At 45.4% G+C, this 27,264-nt stretch overlaps 1 long non-coding RNA gene across 1 annotated transcript; it reads left to right on the forward strand.

The window, feature by feature from the left end:
- The first annotated feature begins 4,460 nt into the window (after positions 1-4,460).
- LOC139600910 (uncharacterized) lies at positions 4,461-25,511 on the forward strand. The gene is made up of 3 exons (XR_011682708.1): positions 4,461-5,466; positions 14,684-14,731; positions 25,246-25,511. It is a non-coding gene; the product is annotated as an uncharacterized lncRNA (long non-coding RNA).
- Positions 25,512-27,264: the final 1,753 nt, after the last annotated feature.

Raw genomic sequence — 27,264 nt, forward strand, 5'->3', positions numbered from 1 at the left:
AAGACCACAAAAAAGTCAAAATTTTGCAGATCTACTCTTTTAGGCAACTTACAAAATTCTACTGTCACTTTCTCCTGGCTGCTTAAGCTGTTTTTTCCTGTCTTATCCAGAGGTCCATCCAGTTTGTGTCACTGTGATTGTGATCAGGACTTTATCAGGTGCAAATTACAGGGATTGCTTTAGGAATGTACAACACTTCCTGCAGCTTATGATCTAAAACAGGTGTAGGAAAATACTGCTCAGTACCTCAGCAGTGAAAATTATTCATTTATTTGTGAGCTCCAAGAAGAGATCAGTGGAAAAGCAAAATATTCATGAAAAGAAAGGGGAGGGGAAAATTATCCATTGAGAGCTTGCTTGTTCCTGGAGCTTTTCAGATCCATAACTTCAAGATTCAAATTTTAATTACAATTAACACTTAGAAATACATATTTGCACTGAATCAAAGTGAGGAATGGAGGCAAACACCGGACAGAATGCCAAGGAGGAGCTGCTCTGTTTCTGCCCTCACAGAGCTCAGACCTGGCAGGGATTCAGCCAAAAATTCGCTTCTTTTTGGCAGTGGAATATTGGGCACAGGCAGCTGTTGACCCAGGGAGGCTGCTGCACCCCAGGAATGTTTTGCTTTCAGTGATAACTCGGGAGTTGTGCTGTTTCCAAACCCTGGGTTAACTCTGCAGTGTGCAGGGCAACTTCCCTCCCGTGCCACTGATTAATGATAACGTTCCAGCTCCCAAATTATCCTGGAAATGACCTGCCAGGCCTCGGGAGAGCCATTGCTGACCCCATTCCAGAGGTTTCCTTATGGATTAAACCCCGGAAGTTCAGGAGAGCCCCCTGGATGTTCCCTGGTGGGACAAAAGGGGCTCTGCCAGTGCTTGGCTTGCTGAGAGCTTTCACAGCAATGAAGGGAGAGCTCTCCAGAGCATAAAGAAAGCTCAAATAATGGAAACAGCAAGAAAAAAACAATAATAATTGGGGTGTCTTGTTATTTAATACTATTCTGGACTCATCACTGGCATCTTATCCTCAGCTGTCCTGTAACCAAAGGAGTGTTTAAATCTTGATGTTGTCTCTTGGTGAAGGGGAAAGCAAAGAGCTGCTGAGCACTTTGAGCACTTTAAAGACTGAAATATTATTCCTAAACACTTGGTTTTGCTTGGTGATGTACAACATCCCAGAGACAGGGCATGCCTGTTATAAGTTCTGACTCTTTTTCTGCCATGCTGAAGATTCACAATCTGTTTTATCTATTGGGATTTTTTCTTTTCACCTTCCTCCTCCTCCTCCTCCTCCTCTCTTTAACTCTCCAGCCCAAAAAAATCTGTTCAGCTTTTCAAATCCCTATGGAGCACAGAAACCAGGAAAGGCAACAGCTCTCTGCTGGGAAAACTTAGCAGGTGGAAGAGAAAAATAAAGAAAATTGGTGAAGTTAGTAAAATCTATTGCTCACTTGCAAGAATGACCTGTCTTAACCTTTAACCTTCAGAGTTTCATAAAATCTCAGATTTTTTGCTCAGCCCGTCCAAGAATTCTTCCCAAGAATGCAAACTGTTACTGTCTGGTATTAATTAAAATTTTCACTTAGCCTGCACTTAGTATAGATTATATAGTATATATAATATACTATATATATTATATATACTATTTTATAGTATAGATTCACAAAATAAACCTTAAGAAGAAGCAGAAAGGGGCAGTTCCTTGGGCACTGTACCCACCTTGACCATCTTGGTGAGTTTATTCCTTTCCTGGTGGAGGGAAGCAGCCAAGCCAAAGCCTCTGGATCAAAAGCCAAAAACCTTTGGATGAAAAGCCCAAGCCCAGCTGGGGTCTGTGGTGGCTCAGAGCAGTCCTGGAGTGCAGAAGCTCCCCGAGGTGGTGGGTCCCTCTCCCGTTGCAGCAGGTGTTAGCTGGAATGCTGCTCCCACCTCGGCATCCTTCGGGCAGGACCAGCTCCCTGTCCCAAGGCTGTGGAGAAAGAGCTCTGCTCGCTGCTGCTTTATAAATCAGCATCTTGGGCTGCCACTCCACCCCTCCCCTTCCAGGTCCAGCCCATCTTCTGTTTCACCTGGAGTAGGTGGAAAAATACCGCAGTAATGGGCATGTGGGTTTCAGGTCAGATAGGTTCTAATTATTCCTCTGTAGTGTTTGCTCACAAGTAGGGAACAGGTGTATTATTCATCTTGCTGGAAGCAAGGAGTTTCCTCCAGAGACTTTCCAGCTCCAGGCTCCCCTGGGGATCCTGGGCTGGAGGAGGGCTCTGCACATTCTGTCTCACCTGCACAGGTGATGTTCTCTTTGCCCGAGGCCCCTCCAAGTTGAATTCCTGCCTTATTTGCAGGGATTTAATGGAGTGGTGCCCTTTGAAGCTTCAGAGCTTGGACTTCACTCTGAATCCTTGCCTTGTATTTCATGTGTTTTCCACCTTCACGCTGAGCTGGGAGAAGTGAATGAACTTCCTGGTGCTTGGCCAGCAGGGCACTTACCTGAACACTTCTTGGTTTGTCTTGCACCAATTACCAGCTTCCAGATAGGAGTGATAATGACATTTGTGACACTTGTGGGACCTGGCTGGTCTCATCACTTGGGAGTGAAGCTGCTTCTTCACTTCTGAGGCTGAACTGATGAAAAGCTGAGTGGAACACGGGGAATGGTCATCTGTAGTTTAACATTATTTGGGGAAAACTTTGCTGTCATCCATCTAAATGTGCTGATCGACAGAATTTGGTTTTTAGTATTATAACCTTTACTCTTTGCTGCTATAGTCTTGAATTCTATGCAATCCATAACCTTTAAATCCATTGGAGATACCATGCGGTGCCACCAGAGAATTGAACATCTAAAAGTGCTGATCAACAGCATTTGGTCTCTAATATGATAACCTTTTATCTTTGCTGTTATAGTCTTGAATTCTATGTAATCCATAAACTTTAAATCCACTGGAGATACCGTGTGGTGCCACCAGAGGATGACTCAAGCTGTGGTCAGGCATATGACGTGTGGCTGGAGATAATCAATCACCTTTATCAAACCACAGACAGAAGCTGTTAGCGGAGGGGAAAGTCCACAGGACATCATCGATCACCTCAACAAAGCAGGAAAAATTTATATTCAGATCAAGTTCACAGGAACTGGAGTACCAGACTTCCTCAAGCTGCTCCCACTCCACAGTTTGTGTGTGTTGCTCTTTTTCCACGGCGTTCTTTGACCCTGGGACGTTGCGCAAGGTGCAGGAGTGGGTCTGGAAAGGTTTCGTGTTCAGTTTCTGCTCCTTGATGTACTCAGAGCTGGGTTTTGGCCTGGAATATCAACCTTTCCCTACCTCTGAGAGTGCTGGAGGTTTCCCAATGTGAAAAATGCATGTATTTTATGATTGGCTTTTCGCAAATATTCAAATGAATATTATATGTGTTGTGTTAGAAAGTGATGCTGTATTAATGCTCTTAAGTAGTGTGTTCAATATAGTTTTAGGTTATAAAAAATGTTAAAATAGAAACGATGCCATGTAGGATACTTTTTTTAAAGAAAGGACTCACAGCGAGATAGCAGCCACAGGACACTTGAATTTTTCAGAGAAAGAGAATTTATTGCTCCATATCAGGAGAAACGAACTTCTTCCCACCTCAATGGCTCTGTCAGGAATCAGAGGAAGAAGCTGACACTGCCCAGCCAGAATCCTGTGTTTGAATGGAATTTATGCATCGTGGATGAGATGTATGAATATGCAACAGGCTGCTGCTTTTAAGGGTTAATCCTCTGTTAACCTGGGTCCTTTTTCAGGCTCATGCTGCCCAGAAAAGATACCCAGACTGTCCATAACTCTTTGTCTTTATTGTCTCATATTGTCCTAATTCTGTTTTGTCCAAATTATTATTACTCTAATTGTATTACTATTTTTATAACCATTTTATTACTATTAAACTTTTAGAATTTTAAAAACAAGTGATTGGCGTTTTTCACAGCACTGTGAGCAAAGCAGGGGTGAGCTGGCTGTATGCAGGGAACCTGTGTTGTGTGATACCCAGCACTGAGATCCTCCCCTCTGTTCTGGGACACAGCCAGAGCAGGGTGATGGAGAGGAAATGTGAGAATATTTGACATCCAGCTGGACAGCTCAGCCTGGAGTTTGGGGGATTTGAGATGGGAAGTGGCCTTGGAGATGGGGAAATGCCTTCCAGGGATGTGCTCACACGCCATCAGGGCTGTGGGTAAAAGCAGTGGGCTGCAAACTGTGAAACCCAGCACATTTCACCCTTTTGCAGGTTTGAAGTGGGCACTGAGATCTCTAACCCAGTGCTGGATGGAGAACAGGGATGTGCATCCCACAATTCACAGATCCATGAAAGCAACCACCGTGTGCTTGTTAGCAATGGTTTGTGATTCAGGACGTTTATCTGGGTCATTTGGGCACTTTTTGCATTTGCCTTCTATAAACCGTGGTGGCTTCTGCCCGGGGAGGAACGTTAGAAATGCAAATGAAAGAAGTGTTTGGCAACAAAGCACCAGGTAACCCTGCTGCTCACGGGGTATCTGTCCTGACACATCTGCCTGCTGAGGGATGTGCTCTGAGGCCAAGGAGCTGAGCTGGGAAAGTCTCTGTGGGCCCTTCTGTGGCTCGGGATCGACAGAGGATTTGCTGCTGGCAAACCACCTGTGTGGAGCTGCCAAGTGCAAAGGGCAAATTTGAAGTTAAAATTCTGTGGCCAAAATTCCATTAAGTCTGTCAACTGAAGGGCTTTTGTTTTTTTGGCCAGTTACAAAGCAAGGATGAGGAGCACCGTAAAAAAGACAAATCTCTTGTTTTTCATGAGCCAACAGGAGGTGGTTGGACAGCTGGAAGCCTCCTTGTTAGCTGGGGTCACTTGTCATGACAGAATTTGTGTTTTGTCACTTGGTTGTGCTGAAAAGGCCCTGGGAACAGAGCCCAGATGTGAACCCAGGCTGAATTTCCAGGCAAGAGCTGCTCCAAAACCAAATCCTGCTCTGTACCCTGCAAGACGTGGCATGTCCTGAGAGGAACATACCTGAGGGCTGGGGTTGTCACGTGTGCTCCTGGTGTGTCACAACAGTCACAGATGAGGGGGGAGAATGAGTGAGCATTGTGCTGGTTCCTAAAGATCAGCCTAGAAAAATAATGTGGCCCTTCTGGGTTATTATGTCTCATGTTTATTCACTGGAATTAAAACTTATTTGGATCCTATGTGAAGAAAGATAGCCAGGAGAATGTTTGGATCTTATTTAGCACAGGGGGGCCACATTCCTTAACTCTTAGGGCCTGATCCCAGTGCTCAGATTGTCAAATTCTTTCAGGTTTCGAAGTAAAAGTGTGAATGTTTGCAAAGCATTTTGGGGGAAGGAGAATGCACTGCCTCTGCCTGATGAGGTTTGCTGTGTTCTTTACATGTCTTGGATGAAACAGGACAAGCATGAGCGGTGGAAGGACCTGAAGCCGCAGAAAGGGAGGTAAATCGATGCCAGATTTTGCTAAAGTTTGCTTAAATTTGCAAAAATTGTTTAAATTTTCTTTAATTTGCTTTTCTCCGGGGTGGAGCGCGCTGGCTGCACTTCCCGGACCGGCCGGGAGAGGGCGCACGGCTCTCTGCGCTCAGCGGTTCCTTCGCTAATTCCTGAAAAATTCCCCAAATTCCCCCAAAATGAGCCCGAATCTGCCTCGGTGTCCCGGCACATCCCTGTCACCTTTCCCGCAGTGCCATCCCAGCACGGCAGGGACGTGGAGCTGTGGCAGCGAGGCCAGAGGAGGCTCCAAGCCGATGAGAAATTGAGGATTATTCAGCTTTTTTCTGCAGAAGAGACACGGGGTGACCTCATTGTGACCTTCCTGTGCATGAAGTAAACCAGCGAGAGAATTCCTGCAATGGTCTGGGGTGACAGGACAATGGGGAGTGGCTTCAAACTGAAAGAGAGAAGGTTTAGATGGGATATTGGGAAGAAATTCTTCCCTGGGAGGGTGACACAGAGCAGCTGTGGCTGGCCCTGGATCCCTGGAAGTGTCCCAGGCCAGGCTGGATGGGTTTTGGAGCACCCTGGGAAGGTGTCCCTGCCATGGCAGGGGTGGCACTGGATGGGATTTAAGGTTCCTTCCAACCCAAACCACGCTGGGGTCCTGTGATTCTACAAAAAAAGGATTTGTTTGGTTTATTTGGGCTTTGTTTGTTTGTTTTCCCTCCCTCGAAGCCAAGGGTAAAACCGACCCTGAACTCTCCAGAGTCAGACAAGTGGAAGGGGCTGAGAATTTATTCTGGGTCCATCCACTACCCAGGAGAAGAGTTCTGCCCTTTCCCTGGGTTTCCCCTTCCCTCTAAGTACCAAGTGCTAAATCCTCCCCGTTTTTCTCCTTAATTTAACCCAAAGATGTTCAACCATAATTCAGATGCCACAAGTAATGAGCCAAGCACCTGTAAAAACCTCCCAGGAGCCAAATTAAGCCAAAGCTTAAGTGGTATTTGGACAGTGGTAATTTGGGTATTGGCTGTAAACCACTCCTTGTCTGAGCATTCACCTCCTGACAGGGGGAATTTTACACGGTGTTCATGGAAACCTGAATTTCTCTGCTTTTTTCCCCTCCTAATTTCTCCATTCTTGTTAACCAAAGATGAGTAGGAAACGCTGAGGAGCAAAGGCTTTCATTGCCAGCTTTCAGGCTGGCATTGTAAATGCTGAACTCTGCTCTAACCTCGTTACAAATGCCACCATGACTCGGTGTCCCTGCAGACCTGGCACAGCCACCTCAGCCTGAGGCCATTCCAGGGCAAGGTTTGGGTTTTCCAGAAGGATTTGAGTTTTGCCTCTCGAAGCTGAGCTGGGTTCTGAACACCACAAAGAGACGGCGCAGGTGGAATTCATCATTTCATCTCCATGTATTTCCACGTTGCCTTCATTTCTTCCCATCCCCCGGTGGATCCTGGGGACACTGACTCATCTTTCACCTTGTTTGCTGAGGGTTTTTGGGTTTCTACAGCAACATTCCCACTTTTTTGATGTTGAATGCTGCTCATTTTAAACATTTTCGTGTGGGCCATCAAAAAGTCGTGGCTGTCTTTAATTTATAGATCAGCGTGTACTGAGCTGGCTGCTGCCTGCCCAAAGAGAGGTCAAAAATCAGAATAGAGAGTTCAAAAATCAGAATTTGCACATTTCTTCTTACGGGGAATCTCACTGAGAATCAATTTTCTGTCGATGTTTTCTATTTGTGAGGAAGAAAAACAAATCACAAGCGAGTCACAGCATCCAGGACTATTTTACTCTTCTTAATATTTTATCTTCCTGCTTCCTCATGCTCCTAAATACCAACCATTACTGGATTCATACTGCTTTAAAAAACAGTAAAGAAAATTGATTTTCCTCCTTGTAACTTCCTGGAGCTGTCAGGAGCAGCCAGGACTGGAAATTGGTGCAAAATTACAGAACTTCTTTCCTTAAACACGGTGATACTCCAAACATTTCATGATTTTTAGGAATTTGTAGATTCCAGTTTTTCAAACAGCTGCTGCCTTGATGCTTTGGTCATTCTCAGGTTAAAAAAAAAAAATTGTATATATATATATATATTTATATATTTATATATTTATATTTATATTTATATTTATATTTATATTTATATTTATATTTATATTTATATTTATTTTTATATATATAAAAAATATATTATATATATATTTATATTTTTATATATGTATGTATATGTATATATATAAATGATATATAATATATTTTATAAAAATTTTTTTATATATTTTATATATAATATATTTTATATAAAATACATATAATATATAATATGTATACTGTAATATATATAGTATACAATGCATAATATAATATATAATATATAACATATAATATACAATATATAATATATAATATATAATATATAATATATAATATATAATATATAATATATAATATATAATATATGATGTATTATGTATTATATATAATATATAATATATAATGTATAGTATATAATATATTTTATATATAGTAGATTATAAATATTTAATATAATATGTTTAATAATATATAATGTATATAATTATATATCATGTATTAATAAATATTTAACTTTTTTTTTCCTTCTAAAATATTATCTGATGTGCAGGGTGAGGAACCCACTGTGGTTTGCAGTCAGAATCTGCTGCTCCAGAGCACACCCTGCCTCATTCCTGACAGGCATCACAGCCTGGAAATTGGCACAGCCAGGAATTTTTTGGGATGCAATCAGGAAAATGGGATGGTAAAAACAAGGATGTGAGCTTGGCCTCCCGTGCAGCTGAAGCTGGAACACAGGAAGACAAAATGGGGTTTTTTTCAGGGGTGTGTTGACCCCAAAGCACCTCTGCAAAGGCAGGGGAGGAAGTGGCCGGGCTCGTAAAAGCCCTGGTATGGGTGATGTGTCCTGAGCCGTGCCAGCACCACGGAGCCCTGGAATCCTGGGGTCAAAGGGACCTCAAAGCTCGTCCCATCCCCTCCCTGCCATGTGCAGGGACACCTCCCCTGCCCCAGGCTGCTCCCAGCCCCTGGTGCTCCCTGAAAACCACGGATGGTGGTCAGCCAATTGTCCATATCCAGACTCGGGAAGAGCCACATCCATCTTTCACCAAAAAAAATCACTTTGAGTGGGCAAGAATTGCTTCCTGATTTCATGTGGGACCAAACTGAGCATTGTTTGGCAAAGATTTGCTTTAAAATCTCAGTTCTGTAGCTTTTTTGGGGTGTTCTTATATGAAAGGCAAATCAGTGCAGCAATGTGACTGCACAAACAATTTCCAAAACCAACTGAACCAAACCAAGCATTATTTGGCAAAGATTTGCTATAAAATCTCAGATCTGTGGCTTTTTTGGGGTGTTTTTAGTATGGAAAACAGGCCAGTGCAGCAATGTGGCTGCACAATTTCCAAAAACAATTTAACCAAACCAAGCATTACTTGGCAAAGATTTGCATAGGAAATCTCAGTTCTGTGGCTTTTTTGAGGTGTTTTTGTATGAAAAGCAAATCAGTGCAGCAACATAACTGCACAAACAATTTCCAAAACAATTGAGCCAAACCAAGCAAAGATTTGCTCTAAAATCTCAGTTCTGTAGCTTTTGGGGGTGCTTTTGGGATGGAAAGCAGGTCAGTGCACCAATGCCACTGCACAAACAATTTCCAAAACCAGTTGAACCAAACCAAGCAAAGATTTGCTATAGAATCTCAGTTCTGTGGCTTTTTGTGGGATTTGCTATAGAATCTCAGTTTTGTGGCTTTTTGGGGGCGTTTTTGGGATGGAAAGCAGGTCAGTGCTCCAATGCCAGTGCACAAACAATTTCCAAAATCAGTTGAACCAAACCAAGCAAAGATTTGCTCTAAAATCTCAGTTCTGTAGCTTTTGTGGGTGTTTTTGGGATGGAAAGCAGGTCAGTGCACCAATGCCACTGCACAAACAATTTCCAAAACCAATTGAACCAAACCAAGCAAAGATTTGCTATAAAATCTCCATTTTTGGCTTTTTGTGGGTGTTTTTGGGATGGAAAGCAGGTCAGTGCACCAATGCCACTGCACAAACAGTTTCCAAAACCAATTGAAGCAAAACAAGCATTATCTGGCAAATATTTGCTCTAAAATCTCAGTTTTGTGGCTTTTTGTGGCTTTTTGGGGGTGTTTTTGGGATGGAAAGCAGGTCAGTGCTCCAATGCCAGTGCACAAACAATTTCCAAAACCAATTGAACCAAACCAAGCAAAGATTTGCTCTAAAATCTCAGTTCTGTGGCTTTTTGTGGGATTTGCTATAGAATCTCAGTTTTGTGGCTTTTTGTGGGCGTTTTGGGGATGGAAAGCAGGTCAGTGCACCAATGCCACTGCACAAACAATTTCCAAAACCAATTGAACCAAACCAAGCAAAGATTTGCTATAAAATCTCCATTTTTGGCTTTTTGTGGGTGTTTTTGGGATGGAAAGCAGGTCAGTGCTCCAATGCCAGTGCACAAACAATTGCCAGCTGCTGGAGCAGGACAAGCCTGGCAGGATCATTCCCTCTGGAAGGTGGCTGAGGTGCCACAGCCAGATGTTTACCAGCTGCGTGACCTGGAAAGGGATTAAACCTGACTCAGTTGGATGTGGGTCACCCCAGCCCCGTCCCCTTCCACGTCCTGTCGTGTCACCCTGCCACACTTGTCACTTTGTCAGGCCACAGGCGCCGGGGTTTCAGCTGGGAATGCCAAAATCCTGGCTCACAGCTTGCAACAGCAGCTGGCAGAGCCAGGCAGGGCTTTAGTCAGGGCTGCAGGGGCTGCCAGGCTGGCACAGCCCTGGCACTGCCAGGACGGCAGGAGGAAGCAAAGGGAAAATGCCAGGAGTTGAGCAGGAAGTGAGGCAGCTTGAGGAGTGAGTGGTTTCAAGCTGCTTTTGTGGGCTTGCATTCCCAGGAAGGTTGTGTGGATTCTGTGGAGCTGCTCCCAGAGCAGGGAGCATAGAAGGCATCTGTGGAGGCATTTCAAGAAAAGGCTGCTTCCCCCTTTTCTTTCCTATTTTTCTATTTTTCTATTTTTCTATTTTCTATTTTATATTTTATATTTGAAATAGAAAATAGAATTTTCTATTTTCTATTTTCTATTTTCTATTTTCTATTTTATATTTTATATTTTATATTTTATATTTATTTGATCTTTTGTGTTTATTTTATATTTTATATTATATATTTTATATTATATATTTTATATTATATATTTTATATTTCTATATTTATATTATATATTTTATGGGGTTTATTTTATTTTTATTTTATATTTTATGTTTATTTTATTTTTATATTATATATTTTCTCTATTTCTATTTTCTATTTTCTCTATTTTGATTTCCTATTTCCTATTTCCTATTTCCTATCTTCTCTATTTCTATTTTCTCTTTTCTTTCCTATTTTCTTATTTTTTTATTTTATTTTTCTCATTCCCATGCATTATCATCACAGTGGAATTCTGTTGGCTGCTTCCAAGGAAAGGAAGGAAAACATTCTCTCATACCTTCTGAGAAGGTATTTCAGACAATCTGCATTTTATTTTTCATTTGTATTTCCTCCTGAAATTCCACCCTCTAGAAATCCTATCCCCTAGAAATTCCATTGCCACTGCAATGGTCACGTTTGTGCTCTTGAGCAAAATTCAGAGAAGGCTCCCGGGGTCAGAGAAAATGGCCTTGATAGAGTTCAAGGTGTTGCACAACTGGGCTGTGGTGTGAGCCTGCAAGCAGCATTTTCTCTGTGGAACTGGAGGATCACATGGGCTTGTTGCACAGCCCAGTGTGAAATCCTGCCTGCACTTGCCCTTGGCCTGCTGCAGAAAATACTTGGGGTCAAGAAAAACTTGTTTCATGTTTGTCAGAGCCGTGGAGGGGCTGCCAGGGCGCCCAGAGGTGCCACTCTGGGGTGGGAGATCGGCAGCTAAAGCTGAAACGAGGATGTGGAGAAAGGGCTGCTGCCATGAGAGGCAGAAATTCACAGGGAAAATCCTCCTCTGCCTCTGGAAGGCCGAATATTTTCACCATGGAACAGAAAGAGCTGCTCTCAGGGCAGGCAGACAAATCCTGTCCTGAGGAGCAAATGCATAGGGATGAGCCCAGATGACACAATTTAAATATTGAAATGAGCTTTGGTTTGGTTTTTGTGTTGAGACGTGTCTGAGTCAGCCTCAGACAGGAGCAGGAGTGCTCCTTGGCCTTCCTGGGAACACATTTATCTGGGAATTACCTTGTGCTGGTCACACTGCTTTTCTGCAGGAATACTTGCAGTTAATGCTGCCTTTTACTGGAAGAGGATCTGGCAAATCCCATCAAGTTTTGCTCCAAGAGTCAAATATTTTGAGTTTATCTGGGGTGAGATGATTTGTGGAAGAGCTAAGGATGAATGAAAGGCTCCCTGTGTGTCACCAAATCCGAAGTTTTGTGATGAGTAAGTGACTCTGCAGGGAGCTGGGAGCCAAAATAGAATCCCAGGCTGGTTTGGGATGAAAGGGACCTTAAAAATAATCTCATCCCACCCCCTTCCTCTATCCCAGGCTGCTCCAGCCTGGCCTTGGACGCTTCCAGGGATGGGGCAGCCACACCAGCCTCACAGGGAGGAATTTCTCCTGAATATCCAATCTAAATCTGCTCTCTTTTGACAAGAGGGAAAACAAACAGAGTCCTTTTGGTGCTGGGGCTGACCTGAGTGGTTCCCAGTGTGCAGGAGGCTGCTCCTCCCCTGGGACAAACTGCTCCATGGCTTTGGAGGTGGAAGAGAGGAGTCAAAAGAGAACCAAATTACAGGAGATGCTCGGAGCTTAATAAGGCCAAGGACTGTGAGGTGCAAAAGATGTTTATGTTCTTGATATTTATTTATGGCATTGGAGGTGGAAGAGAGGAGTCAAAAGAGAACCAAACTGCAGGAGATGCTCGGAGCTTAATAAGGCCAAGGACTGTGAGGTGCAAAAGATGTTTATGTTCTTGATAACCCTGGGAAAATATGGAAAAAGCAGGGGGTAACTGAGTTATCCTGTCAAATGAGCTTTGTGTTTCCTTGCTGCTTGGCAGCCTGTCCTGCTGAGCTCCACACAGCATCTGGGTGCAACCTGGATGAATTTTGGGTGCCAGTTTTGGATGATTATTGCGAGGCTGTGCCTGCAGACCCTTCCCAGGCAGTGTGAGGGTGCTGGGGGTCACAGGGCAGGGATGGAGCTGCAGCCATGCAGGGGTTGATCAGTCACAGGGCAGGGATGGAGCTGCAGCTCTTTGGGGATCTGGAAGCAGCAGGGTCCCAGCAGCCATGCAGGGTTAATCAGTCACAGGGCAGGGATGGAGCTGCAGCTCTTTGGGGATCTGGGAGCAGCAGGGTCCCATGCAGGGGTTAATCAGCCATAGGGCAGGGATGGAGCTGCAGCCATGCAGGGGTTAATCAATCACAGGGCAGGGATGGAGCTGCAGCCGTGCCAGGGTTAATCAATCACAGGGCAGGGATGGAGCTGCAGCCATGCAGGGGTTGATCAGCCACAGGTCAGGGATGGAGCTGCAGCTCTTTGGGGGTCTGGGAGCAGCAGGGTCCCGTGCAGGGGTTAATCAGCCATAGGGCAGGGATGGAGCTGCAGCCATGCAGGGGTTGATCAATCACAGGGCAGGGATGGAGCTGCAGCTGCTCGGGGATCTGGGAGCAGCAGGGTCGCAGCAGCCGTGCAGGGGTTAATCAGCCCCGCTGCCTCCCGGCATGAATTGCTGTTTGCAGAGCACTCTGCAAACCTGAAAGCAGTGCTGAAATGCAGACGATGAACAGGCTGGCTCCCAGCCCGCCTCTGGAGCCTGCCCTCTCTGCTGATGAGGCAGGCAGGCATTTGGGGTGAGTGGGAAATGTGGGGTTGGATCAAAGGTGTGACAGCAGGGTCTGTGTGGACGGGCTCATCCCCTCAAAGGCAGCTGAGCTCCCAAAACTCCGAGGGGAGGAATGTGCAGCACTCTGGGATCCTGATTCACAGCGTGCCCTCAAAGCCATGGAAACAGTGGTTAATTCATGTGGGATCTTGTGCCATGAGGGTGGCAGCGTTGGAGTTCTCACCCTTGGTGCCACCATCCATTTAATCTGGGGACGTGCACAGCTCAGTCACTGACCCAGGGATTTATTGGATATGAACCATGAGCTTCTCAGCAACAATCTTCAGCTCCTTGGGATTGTTTGAAATTGCCCAGAGAGTGCAGTGGGATGACTAAAAAAGATCCAAAATGTGGATTATTATTATTGTTATTCCTCTCTCCTATGAAAACTGTAATCACAGAAAATTCAAATTTGCTTAATTCCTGTGAGCTCTTGTGCCATGAGGGTTGCAGTGTTTGAGTTTTCACCCTTGGTGCCAAATTCCATTTAATTTTGGGGACATGCACAGCTCAGTCACTGACACAGGGATTTACTGGACATGAACCATGCACTCCTCAGGAATAATAAACCCCATCCTTAGCTCCTTGGGATTGTTTGAAATTGCAGAACAGCACAGAGAGTGCAGTGGGATGACTAAAACATATCCAAAATTTGTATTATTATCATTATTCCTTTCTCCTATGAAAACTGTAATCACAGCAAATTAAAATACATGAGGTAGTGTTCTCCTCCTTGGATGGGAAGTCGGATACTTTGATATTTCATGTGCACAGAATAATACTTTCAATTTAGCTGTTGCAGAACCCTGAAAATTTACCCTGCTTGGCACTGGCTCACCAACATGTAGGAATTTAGGCTGCTGCATCATTTGGAAGCAGATTACTCTTTAACATAATGTATTTTAAGATTAATAATTTCAGAAGCTTCTGGGCGTCCATTCAAGAGAACAGCTCCTTGGAACAATGTCTGGTTTTGTTAGGTTACTGCACAAAATCAGAATTGCATTCAGATATTGCTGTCTCGCAGTATCACCCTGAAGGATTTTATTCAGCTACTGAAGTGATACCACAAAATGAGAATAATTTTACCACCATGTGAAACCAGCCAGCAGAAAGGAGGAACTATGTGCAATGCTAGCAGGAAACTAAGGCTGGAACATGGTGGTAGAAGAGTTTTGCAAAGTTCAGAAAAGGAAAATTGCATCACAAAGAAAATCAGGTTTAATAAATTACCAGTCCTGTGGGAATTGTCTTGTACTCTGCGAAGTAATTCTGGGTATTTCTTCTCATCAGGATGATGAATGGGCTGGTTCTGCCTAAGGGAGCGTGTTTAAGCACAAGGTAAGCACTAAAAATGAAAACTCTGTGTTTCTGCAGCTGCCCTGTGTGAAATTGGCTTCTCTGAGGAAGAAGCAGAAATTAGGGTGGTTCCAAGGGAAGCTGGGCCAGTGAAATAGAGCAGCTTCATTTTGTTCCATCAGAGAGAGAGATTATCCCTGGAGAGGTCCCTGCCTTATGCCAAACCATCTCAGCTACCTCAGGCACTTGATTGTGGGTTCCAATTAGGACCAGGAGCTCCCCAGCTCCCCAGAACCTGCCAGCAGCAGCCTCTGGGTCCACCCAAACCCCCCAGCCATGGAGAAGGAGCTGAACACCAGTTCCTGGACACCCTTTTTAATTTTTTTAATATTTTTTTATTTTCTATTTTTGATTGCTGAGTCCCTTTCCTGCAGCACCAGGCGGCCCTTGGAGGTCTGTCAGTCCAGGGCTCTGGATCAGCAGGTGATTTACACCTGCCTGCCTTCCTCTGGGAGTGACTCAGAGGCTGCAGAGTTTCAGTCCAGTTTCTATTTTAAGTTGCTACACCTGGCTGGCTCCTCCTGAGAGGGGCTGGATCTCGTAGCTGATATCACTGACATCTCCAAGGATAATCTGTGGCTGTCAGCAAGGTGAAAATCCCAGGCTTGGGCTGCAGCAAATGGAAAAAGGCTGAGCAGGGCCCAGTTCTGGGGGGTCAATGACTCCATTTCCACAATTCCCATCTTTTTTTGGGGTGTTCTCATGCTTCACTCCTGACTTAATTTCTCTTTTTCAATTTTAAAGAGTTAAAATTTTTCAATTTTCACTAGACTGCTAAGACTTTTAGCTGGAAGAGGAATCACATGCAGGTGCTGTGACCCTACAAATACTGCTGTGGGTTCAGAGACAAATTTGCAGCCACAGCAAGCCTGGATATGGATTTAATTTTGTGCATTTTCCCTGGGTTTTTGCTCTGGCAAAAGCCTGGCTGTGGCACTGGGTGTGCTGTGCAGGAGAGGGAGCTTTCACTTGTGGATGTCACATCCCTGGTTGTGATGGATTCCTTTGGTTTTGTGAGCGTGTGGGGTTTGTTGCATTACAGAGCTTGTTTGGGGAGATAATCCACTTATCAGACCAAGAACACCTTCTCTCCCTAGCAGACAACAAATTATTTCTTCCCTTTCTGGGGGAGATAAAAAGGGATATCCCAACCCAGGGGAACAGGGCCATGGCACGAGGCTGGCAGGGTCAGAAACAAAAGGAGAGGAAGAAAAAAAGAAAAACAATATTTGTTGAAGAATGGCTGCAAAATCTGAGCGATTTACTGCAGCAAGTCATTCATCAGGGGAATTTGGCCTTGCCTCACTCTAATCTAAATTGAATCTAATTTAGATTCCAAGCAAGGGATGGGAATCCTTTCCTGAACCAAAACAAGCCTTGCCACCTCCTACCTACTCATTACTCATTCCTTAATTTGTTTGGGTTTGTTATGTAGGACACTCAGGAAGAATAGCTTAAAGCTGTGAGTGCTGCCTGGATCTGCTGCTATAATCTCTGCTTTGCTGCACATGGGGTTGGTTTTTGGTGCAGTTTTGATGCAGGGTTGGTTCCATGCCTCTATTTGGGGCCCCCAGGAAGCGGGGTGTGAAAATCTTCCCCTTTTTTCCTGAGTGCTGAATTGCCTGGGAGAGAGCACTGCAGCCCGGGGCTCAAACAATTTCTGGTTTTTCCTTGAAATCCAGCTCTGCTCATGCAGAACCATCCAGCAGAGCCATCAGGCAGAGCCTTCCTGGAAGGAGGCACTGGAGGATGCTTCTCTCCACCTTTGGGGTGTCCTGCCTTCTGACCTACTTTCAGTTCTTGCTTTATAAGTCAATAAACACAAAACTTGGCCTCCCAGTCCGTGCCTGTCTGGGAATGGCCTCATCCCTTCCCCAGGGCCCGCCAGGGCTACCAGCGCCTGCACTGGAGCCCAGGGCAGTGAACAATCCTCATTCAGGACTCCCTTGCTGCTTAAAATGTGTGCCACAGCTTGTTCTGAGCCTGTTTTCTGGGGAAAGATGAAATTTGGGCTTTTTTGGGTCTTGATTCCAGCAGCTTCTGCAACCTGGAGCAGGTCAGGGCATGGCACAGACCACTCTGCTGCCTCCTCATTTTTGAATTCCATGCCTGATTCTTTGCTTCCCCATCTGAAAGATGAAATTTGGGCTTTTTTGGGTCTTGATTCCAGCAGCTTCTGCAACGTGGAGCAGGTCAGGGCATGGCACAGACCACGCTGCCGCCTCCTCGTTTTTGAATTCCATGCCTGATTCTTTGCTTCTCTGTGCCTTGCCTCCCTCCTTCCTGGAAATTCATCTCAGTCCTGAGGTGTTTGGCCCCCTGGGAATGCTCTGCTGCCTGCAGGGATCTCCTGTGGCCCTGTGGGGATGTGCTCCATGGTCTGGTCACTGTCCCACTGCCATAAATCCTGTCACACCCACAGGCATCATTCCCATTAGACTCATTTGTCTCCCGCTGACTCCGAGCAGAACCTTGGGCTGTGCAGGTTGTTAAACCCCAAGGATAAAGGTGTGGATTGCAAATTCAAGACTTGGGAAAAACCCTGCCTGCAAGCACTGAGGGAGGAATGGGAGTGGGAAAAATGAGCAGCTCAACAGGGGTGTGAGAGTGGCTTGGATTTGGGGGTATCTGGAGAATTTGCTGGAAGAAAAAGCAAATTATCAATTTCTCTGCAGAAACTGAGAGAAAATGTTGAACACCCCCACTGAAAATGTTGAACATCCCCCCATTTGCTGGGGAAAAAAAGCAAATTATCGATTTCCCTGCAGAAACTGAGGGGAAATGTTGAACATCCCCGCTGGAGCAGGATCTGTGTGTGCAGCCCTGGCTGGCAGCGGGGTTTGTGCCCTCTCTGCCCTGCTGCTCCTCTCTGTGCCCTCTTCCAGAGCCGTTTTCCAGCTGCCTCCTCACAAACAGCATTGCCAGCAGCTGGTGATGGGTGGGAATGCTGCTTCCTCCCCACTTCCTACAGCTCCCAAACCAGAACCTCCAGGCAAGGGCTGGGGAGCTCTGCTGGCCTTGCAGGAGGAAATTCCAGTGGAAGCCAAGGCTGGCCTGACCTCATTAGAGGCAGCCAAACACCTCCTGTCCCAGGAAGCTTTTCTTGTTGCCCAGGTGATGTTGGGGTCTGCTGTTCCAGCCTCCAGGCCCTTCTCCTGAGCTGGAATTCTGTCTTCTCCCACAGCCTGCTTTAATCACATCTCTCCCTCCTGTTTTTCCCTTCTGAAATTTCCTCCCAGCTCTTGGATGCAGTTTGGCACATCCAATCTGGTGGCACTGTCGTTTGGAGCTGAAAGGAATTTGCATTTTGGTGTTCAGGGAGATTTTTCAGGCGTGTAGAGCCACCCCATGAAATATGAGTTGGAGGAATTGAAACTGAATTATGCTTTTCAAATTCTTAATAATTACATCGAAGGGATCAGCATAAATTATTTTTTTTTAGAAGAAAGTGGTTTTTAATTAGCTCTAAAACAGCTGGAGATAAGGAATTGTGAGCTAGCAATGTTATTCTGCATTTCCATCTCAGTCTGAGATCTGCTGGGCCAGGCAGGGCTGGGGTTTGGGTTGGACCCTTCCAAGTTTTAATTTCTGGGACAGAGTTTCCATGGGATCAGGAAATGCTGCCACTGCCAGAGTGAGCAGAGCCCTTTGGTGGCAATGTCAATACTTGGAGCAAAACCAGGACAGGACAAGGAAGCAGCTCCTGAGGCAGCATTTTGGCTTTGAGACTAAAATAACTCACAGGAGGATCTATATTCTGCTGGAAATGCTCCTGACTGCAGCAGGTCTTCCTGAAAAACCTCAGCCTGTGCTTGGGATCATGCCATGGATTCCCAGATTTACTGAAAAACCTCAACCTGTGTTTGGGATCATGCCATGATTCCCAGATTTACTGAAAAACCTCAACCTGTGTTTGGGATCATGCCATGATTCCCAGATTTACTGAAAAACCTCATCCTGTCATTGGAATCATGCCATGGATTCCCAGATTTACTGAAAAACCTCAGCCTGTGTTTGGGATCATGCCATGGATTCCCAGATTTACTGGAAAACCTCATCCTGTCATTGGAATCATGCCATGGATTCCCAGATTTACTGAAAAACCTGAGCCTGTGTTTGGGATCATGCCATGGATTTCCAGATCTGGAAAACCTCATCTTGTGCTTGGGATCATGCCATGGATTTCCAGATCTGGAAAACCTCAGCCTGTGCTTGGGATCATGCCATGGATTCCCAGATTTACTGAAAAACCTCAGCCTTGTTTGGGATCATGCCATGATTCCCAGATTTACTGAAAAACCTCAGCCTATCATTGGAATCATGCCATGGATTCCCAGATCTCCCTGAGAATCCTCATCCTGTGCTCAGAGTCCTGCCATGGATTCCCAGATTTGGGGTCAGCCTTGCTCCATTCCCAGATTTGGGGTCAGCCTTGCTCCATCCCGTGCTGAGTCTCAGTCGTGGGAGGTCTTTCAAGCTGCCTGATGAGCTGGAAAACACTAAATTAGCAGGTCATGGAGCCAGCTTATAGAGAACTGTGGCTATTTGCATATTTAATAACTTGCACATCATGAAATGCAGTTGATTTGAAGACTCGAGAAGGAAAAATGTGTGGGAAGAGGGCAAAAAACACAACGAAACATGCTGCCAAAGGAAAGCTGATTTTAGTGCTGGCACCCAGTGGGTCAAAGACTTTCTGAAGTTAAAAACACAAAAGTTTTCAGTACTCTAAAGCACTGAAATGCTCCTTGCTCTGTGCTGGCTCCTGTCTGCCCCGGGAGGCTGTCACCAGGTGGGGAAGAGCCCATAAAGCTCTGCCTAGAAAGGGAAATGAGGTGAGGAGGTTTTGCTGAGCAAGAGGAACGAGAGAAGCAGAAAGCCTGACGTTGCTAAAGCAGCCCTGGCGTGCTCATGGGGCAGCAATGAAGGAATGGGGGTCACTGTGGGGGTGGAGGGCCATAAACTGGTCATTACAGCAGGAAACGGGAAGTGCAGGGCCCTCACCCCTGCGTTTAATGTGTGGCCTTGAGCAAATCACCTCACCCGGATTTACCCTTCCTGGGAGGGAGGGTTTGGCACTCTGTGGGTTCAGGAGATCAAGGATTTTATTGTTTATGGATGGATGTGCAGCCATCCAGAAGGAGGTGCAGCATTGACCCTCCTTGTCTGCATGGTCTTTACAGCTCAAATTCAATATTTATAGAGCCCAGAGTAGCTGGGAAAGGAAAATCATCCTTAATACTCTTAATACTTAATACTCCTTATTCCAGCTGAGGAGCTCTCTGGCATTTTAGAGGAAGCACATTCCTCTGTAAATTGAGATGAGCTTCCAGCTTTTCTGGAGGATGTGTGAAGTATTTATTGCTGCTGCCTCAGAAATGGCTCCATCCTTGTGCCTTCAGAGCGTGCACTAATGTGCTTTATTGCCTGAGCTCTCACAGAAACAGAAATATTTACTTGTGAGCTGTTGCCCTGAGGTGCTGGGAAAGGGTGGCGATGCCTGTGGTGCGGAAGAAAAAGGCTTTTTTTAGAACACCTCGTTTCTTGGAAAGTGATGTGTCCATTCCTTGTCTGATTTGCATCAGGACGGGAGGGAGGAGGAAGAGGAAGGGCTTTTGTCCAGGGGCAGGGAGGTGCCCTGTGTGGTGGAGCAGCTGGACGAGGCTCCATGCAGGGGATGAGAACCTGATCCTTGCCAGGCAAACAGAGCTCGCTCGGTGCAGCTGGCTGAGCACTCCTCTTTGGGCGCTCCTTATGGTTCATTGCTGGGCTCTTTTTGGAATGAAACTCCTGGCATAAAGCTGATGTGTTTTATAGAAAAAGGCTTTGGTGTATTTCATAGAAAAAGGGGTTTTGTTTCCTCTCCATTCCAAAGGCTTTGCTCAAACAGATTCATGACAAAAAGTGACAAAAAAATCCCCCCATGGTTTTCTCACCAGCCCTGAGGGTTCTGAGCTCTGCCTCCCTCAGCCTCCCTGTGCTGAAAAGCCTGACAACATAAAATATTATATTTTATGGGGTTTTCCAATGAAAACTGTTCTTCCAGACACCTTTGTAATGGAGGATTGTTTGCACAGAGTGAAGAAAGGTGAATTGGGTGCTGTGGAGGGGCTGTGAGCGTCCTGAGTGCAGGAATGGCCAGAATTCAGTAACTCCTCCCCTGCTGTGTGCAAGAGGTTTCACAGGGACTTCTGTGAGCCAGAGAGGAGTTTGATAAGAGGATCCATGTTTACCACTGAAAGAATTTCCTACCAAGGTCGTTGACACAGAAACCAAGAAAGAAAGAAGGAGAAATAAGGGAAACCTGCAACTCTCTATTCCACAAGCACTTTGTTTGTCTCATGACCAATGAATAAAGTGCAAACTGAAGAATTTTGTAAGAATGTATAAAAAGCATCCATGCTGTAATAAAAACAGGTTTGAAGCCTTCTGAAAATGGAGTGTAGCTTTGTGTTGTCCCCATCTCACCCGTGACACTGCTGGGCTGTGTGTGTAGTGCCATTGGAATGGGAATGGCTGTGCTTAGTGGGTCACACCAGTGATCTTTCACCTCCTTCTCGTGATCTTTCACCTCCTTCTCCTGGGTTTTTGTGGCCCAGGATGCTCCCAAGTCACCCACTGTGATGTAAAAGCTTTTATCAGCGTGAATAGATTTCATTGTGCTCTGACACCATCAGTGTGGCTCCCTACAGAAAGAAGGAAATAGGGAAATAATTTGAATAAAACAAATAAGGAAGAAAAAGAGATTAGCGCCCAAATGGTTTCCATTTTGATAATTCACAGAATCAAAGAATTGCTAGGTTGGAAGAGACCTTTAAGATTCAAATGGATGCATTAGGATAAAGAAAATAGGAAAGGAGCAGATAAAATTCCATTGTTCTCTCAGGACAGCAAAAACAAAACCCTTTTTCCCCCCATTAGTAGGAATTTTTGCTCATAATAAAATCCTTCTGAGAGCATGGTGCTGATATTCTGCATTTCTCTGTGTGTGAGGGTGATCAGGACTGACCCTCACAGCAGCACCAGAAGGAAACTCTGTTTTTCCAAAGTCCCACCCAAAAAGGCACTTTTGGTGCTGTTAATTTTGGGGCAGGGCAGGCAATCACAGCACCATGAGGGCCAGGAATGCTCCTGGATCCCTTCATTCATCCCCCACACATCGCTGGCAGTTGGCACCAATCTTTAGTCCTGGCCTAAAGAGCAGCTGGAGCTGCTGCCCTGGTTCCAGCTGCCCTTGAAGCAGCAGCCTCGGTTGTAAGAGCAGAAATGAGAGATGCAGGACTCCAGGTGGCTCTCCAAAATGCAGTTTATTGTATCCAAAATGCAGTTTATTCCATCCAAAATGCAGTTTATTGCATCCAAAATGCAGTTTATTCCATCCAAAATGCAGTTTATTGTATCCAAAATGCAGTTTATTCCATCCAAGAGGTTACAGCAGTCCAGGGCTGTGGGTGACAGAGCTGTGCCCACAGCTGTCAGCTCCAGCTGCAGGCAGGCCTGGAGCCCTTTGGTTTTGGTTATAATGCATTATAGACTTTTCTTTTGGTTACAGTGCATTATATCCTTTTCTTTTGGTTACAATGCATTATATACTTTTCTTTGCTGAGCATCTTAATACAGTAGCACAAATCTATACCTTAACTTTTACCTCTAGCCTATCATAACTGCTGTAATTCCCATATTCATGTTACTGCTCTCCAATCACTCAAAGCCAGTGCATTACAGTTTAAGCTAGAAGTTGTTTTTCAGTTTTCTTGCAGTGGAAAATTCTGAGACCTTTTTTCTATTTGCAGCTTTGCTGCCTTGTTTGCCTGTGCTCTCTTTGTGCTTGGTACAAACATCTTCTTGTTTGGGGTGGGGTTATCCTTTGCTCTAAGCCATACAAACCCCTTCTAACTCACACACCCTTTGCCTCCTTGGTTATCCAGTGAGACTGGCTCAGCAATTCTTTTCTTCTCTATCAAAACTTGCTTCCATCTCCATTCCTTCATCAGACTCCACATTCAAAAACCTTTCTGCCCAGCACACAGATCTGTGAGACTTTCCTGTCAAACTTCCATCCTTCCTGTCAAACTTCCATCCTTCCCAACGCTCGGCGACCTGCAGAGAATTCCCTGGCTCCTGTGAGCTGCCTCTGCTCTGGGGATGCTCTGCTGGGGGATTTGAGTTATTCCCGAGAAAACCGTTCCTGCAGGAGGCAGAGGAGGAGCCAGGAGCAAGGCAAGCACGTGGAGAGGGGCAGGGCTGGTATTGGATGCCAGGGTTCAGCTGGAGAGGAATTTCTGCATCCCTCCTGCTCTTATTGTGCCGTGGAAATGCAATCCTGGAGGTTGCTCAGAGATGATGATGATGATGGTGATGATGATGCATCACTCAAGTCCTTTATAGCCAGATGCTTTTAGGATGTGTCAGAGCAGCTCTGTCGCAGACATTTCTTGGCTTTGCTAAACCAAGAAGCTCAAACCTCTGGCCTGAAAGGGGAAAATTTGCATTTGCTCGCCACATATTAATTACTGCAGCTGATTAGGTGCCGTGTGACACTGTAATGTAGATTTGCACCCTCAATTTGGTTTTTTTTTTTAAATGATGTATTTCTGTAGCACTTCACAGTAGCTGGGGAAAAGGTGTGATGCAGACGCCTCAGAGTTTTCCTAGAGAAGTGATTTCCAGCTGAGGATCTCACTCACTAAATCCTGGGATTTAAAAAGCCTGCGGGGCGCATTTAGCCGGAGGTTTATGGAGTTTCAGTGTGTGCTGGGGACTCTCTGAGGTGAGCGATGAGCACGGGGCCCGCGGGAGGAGGCAGGGACAGCCCGGGCTGTGTCCGGCCCCGGGGGCACAGCGCTATCTGCCGGGAATGCGGGAGCGCTGCTCTCCAGCACCACGCACCGCCGGATTGGGTCATTTTCTGACCCCGACGTGGGGCATTGAAGGATTTTTAAATAAAAATTTAAAAATTTTTATTCCATTTTCAGTGTCATGAGAAGGGTGAGACAATACAGATGATGTATGATGGTCTCCAGAATCACACACTGCCAGATTAGGTAATTTTCTGACCCCGATGTGGGGCACTGAGAGATTTCAAAATAAAAATTTAAAATTTTTTATTCCATTTTCAGTGTCATGAGGAGGGTGAGGCAATACAGATGTTATAATTCACTCCATCACCATCAGAAATCAACTACTTTCTAATTATAACATACAATAATGTATGATGCTCTCCAGCATCACACACTGCCGGATTAGGTCCTTTTCTGACCCCAACATGGGGCATTGAGAGATTTTTAAATAAAGATTTAAAAATTTTTATTCCATTTTCCGTCTCACGAGAAGGGTGAGGCAATACAGATGTTATAATTCACTCCATCACAATCAGAAAGCAACTGTTTCCAATATTTCCAAACCAACTAATTATAATATACAATATTGTATTTTAATTACTCTGTAAGTGTTTCTCAGCCTATCAGCTTTTGCTACACTATTCTGTAAATGCCTTAAAGCCAATCTTCTAAAATTACCCCTCGTGGGACTTACTACAGTACATCTTTTATTCTACAGTATCTCTTCCATCCTATTCTATTCTATTCTATTCCATTCCCTTCTATTCCATTCCCTTCCATTCCATTCCATCCTATTCTATTCCATCCTATTCCATTCCATTCCCTTCCATTCCATTCTATTCCATTCTATTCTATTCTATTCTATTCTATTCTATTCTATTCTATTCCATTCTATTCCATCCTATTCCATTCTATTCCCTTCCATTCCATTCCCTTCTCTTCCATTCCCTTCTCTTCCATTCTATTCCATTCTATTTCTATTCCATCCTATTCTATTCCATTTCATTCCCTTCTCTTCCATTCCCTTCTCTTCCATTCTATTCCATTCTATTTCTATTCTATTCTATTCCATTCTATTCTATTCTATTCCATTCTATTCCATTCCATTCCATTCCATTCCATTCCATTCCATTCCCTTCCCTTCCATTCCCTTCCCTTCCATTCCATTCCCTTCCATTCCCTTCCCTTCCATTCCATTCCATTCCATTCCACTACAGTTCATCTTCTACATGGTTCTATTTCTCTAAAGCACCCAGTCTTATTTGCAAGGTCACCCTTGGAAACTTTTTTCTATCTCCATTTCCCTCTCACCAGCATTGTGGAAAGCACTAAAATAAACAAGCTGTGGCAGAACAGCCAGCCAAGGGGGAGGTGCCTGCTTAGACACCAAAGTGTCAGCAAGGAATCCCTTTTGGAAAATTGGTGTTTTGGGGAAAGAAAGTGAGATTTGACAGATTCAAAGCTCTGGGTAGCTTCGGCTGTTTTATACAGCAGCTTTGAGTATGACCAGGGAGATGTTCTTCACTGACAGAAAACAAAAGACCTTTCAATTCTGTTGTATTTAAGCTGAAAAACTGTTTCCTCCTTCCTCCTCCTCCTCCTTCCTCCTTCTCTTCTGTGGCGTCTAATTTATTACAAATATGTTTGCTATTTTAGGTGAAAGAGGCTGACAGTGGGCTACAAGGAGGACAAAGCTGGGAACCCCAGATGGAGGGTGCAAAACACAGCCAAAATCCCCAAAAGTTTCTGTTTCACAGTGGGGAACTTGATTGTGCAAAGCAATAATGGACATCAGACCAAAAATCTCCATTGCAAAGTCTCCTGGTCTTTTGAGGGATGTGAGGATGATTTATGTCCATGTTTAGACAGCTGGGAGCAGATTCAGCTTTATTTCCTTTATTCATGTTCAAGGAAAAGCAGCAGCCAAGGTAAGACAGCAACATTTGCTGAACAAGCTTTCCTCCACAAAAACACAATCCTCACCCAGAGCTGAAATAATTGATGCACTTGTGTGTTTTACAAGCAGTGAGAACCCCCAAATTAAATGAGCAGATGTCAATGAATATGTGTGGCAACCTGACACACTAATGGGTTCCATCCAGGGCTGAGGTGAGCGAGCTGAGGAGAGGCCTAAAAGCAAATCTGAAAGTGCCACCTCATTAGGCTGGGATGGCTGAAGCAGCACACAAAGGCTTCCCTCTGTGCCTCATTTTCTTGGCATCCACTCCCAGAAATCAATGCCCAAAAGCACCTGGAGCCACACCAGGGCTTAGAATTTCCAGGATGTATACAGTCACACCCCTCTAAATATAGCCTGGGTTAAAGGTCTTGGGGGGTTAAAAAAATAAATAAATTGTTGGTTGAATTTCTGCCCACAACGTGCCAGCAAGGTGCAGGAATGTGCTCTGTGCAGGAATGTGCTCTGAGCAGGAATGTGCTCTGTGCTCGTGCACACAGAGAGGGGAAATTTCAGCCTCCAGAGCGTGGCTGCTGCTCCAAGGAATCCCTGACCCTGCCAGGCCCCTGTGCATGCACAGCTCTGCCTGGGTGAGGCTGCTCCTCATCTCAGAGAGCATTTCCCTGGCTCTGGAATGCTCTGGGAATGCCCTGGGAATGCCCTGGGAATGCCCTGAGAATGCTCTGGAATGCCCTGGAATGCTCTGGAAATGCTCTGGGAATGCCCTGGGAATGCTCTGGGAATGCTGTGGAATGCCCTGGAATGCTCTGGAAATGCTCTGGGAATGCTCTGGGAATGCCCTGGGAATGCTCTGGGAATGCTGTGGAATGCCCTGGGAATGCTCTGGGAATGCTCTGGGAATGCCCTGGGAATGCTCTGGAATGCCCTGGAATGCCCTGGGAATGCTCTGGGAATGCCCTGGAATGCCCTGGAATGCCCTGAGAATGCTCTGGAATGCCCTGGAATGCTCTGGAAATGCTCTGGAATGCCCTGGAATGCCCTGGGAATGCTCTGGGAATGCCCTGGAATGCCCTGGGAATGCTCTGGGAATGCTCTGGGAATGCCCTGGGAATGCCCTGGAATGCCCTGGGAATGCTCTGGGAATGCCCTGGGAATGCCCTGGGAATGCTCTGGGAATGCTCTGGGAATGCCCTGGGAATGCTCTGGGAATGCCCTGGAATGCCCTGGGAATGCTCTGGGAATGCTCTGGGAATGCTCTGGGAATGCTCTCAGGCAGGGCAGGCTGCTGGCAGGGGCAGCCACTTCTGTCTCACAGAGCTCACTGAAATCCTGCCCCTCTGGCTCGCAGTCCTGATGGAAAAGCAGCCCCAGAGCCAAGGATAAATAGAGGAGGCTGAGGAGAGGAGGATGGCAAAGGAGCTGTGACTTGTAGGCCCTGGGGGGAAGCAGGGAGAGCAGGGAATCAAGGACAAGCTCGATCTGTGTCTCACAGAGTGAGGTCCTGCAGGGTGTGTGTGATAGAAATCACGGATTTGCTCAGGATGGAGCAGAGTTTTTGGGAATTGTGGGGGTATTCACACTCTGTTACACCCCATGGGGAGGTAGATTGGCAAAAAAAAACCCAAAAAACCAGTACAATGCTGCTTTTATTCCTGCCTCTGTCAAGGCTGGGATTGAAGTGCTGGAGATGGTGTTTCATGTCCAGACTCAGATGTTTATTATTTTTTATCTATATCACAGTCTTACAAGCCCTGATT

This window comes from Agelaius tricolor, unplaced genomic scaffold (genome assembly GCF_023055355.1).
Source record: "Agelaius tricolor isolate 1412-34295 unplaced genomic scaffold, bAgeTri1.0.p SCAF_29, whole genome shotgun sequence".
NCBI lineage: Eukaryota > Metazoa > Chordata > Aves > Passeriformes > Icteridae > Agelaius > Agelaius tricolor.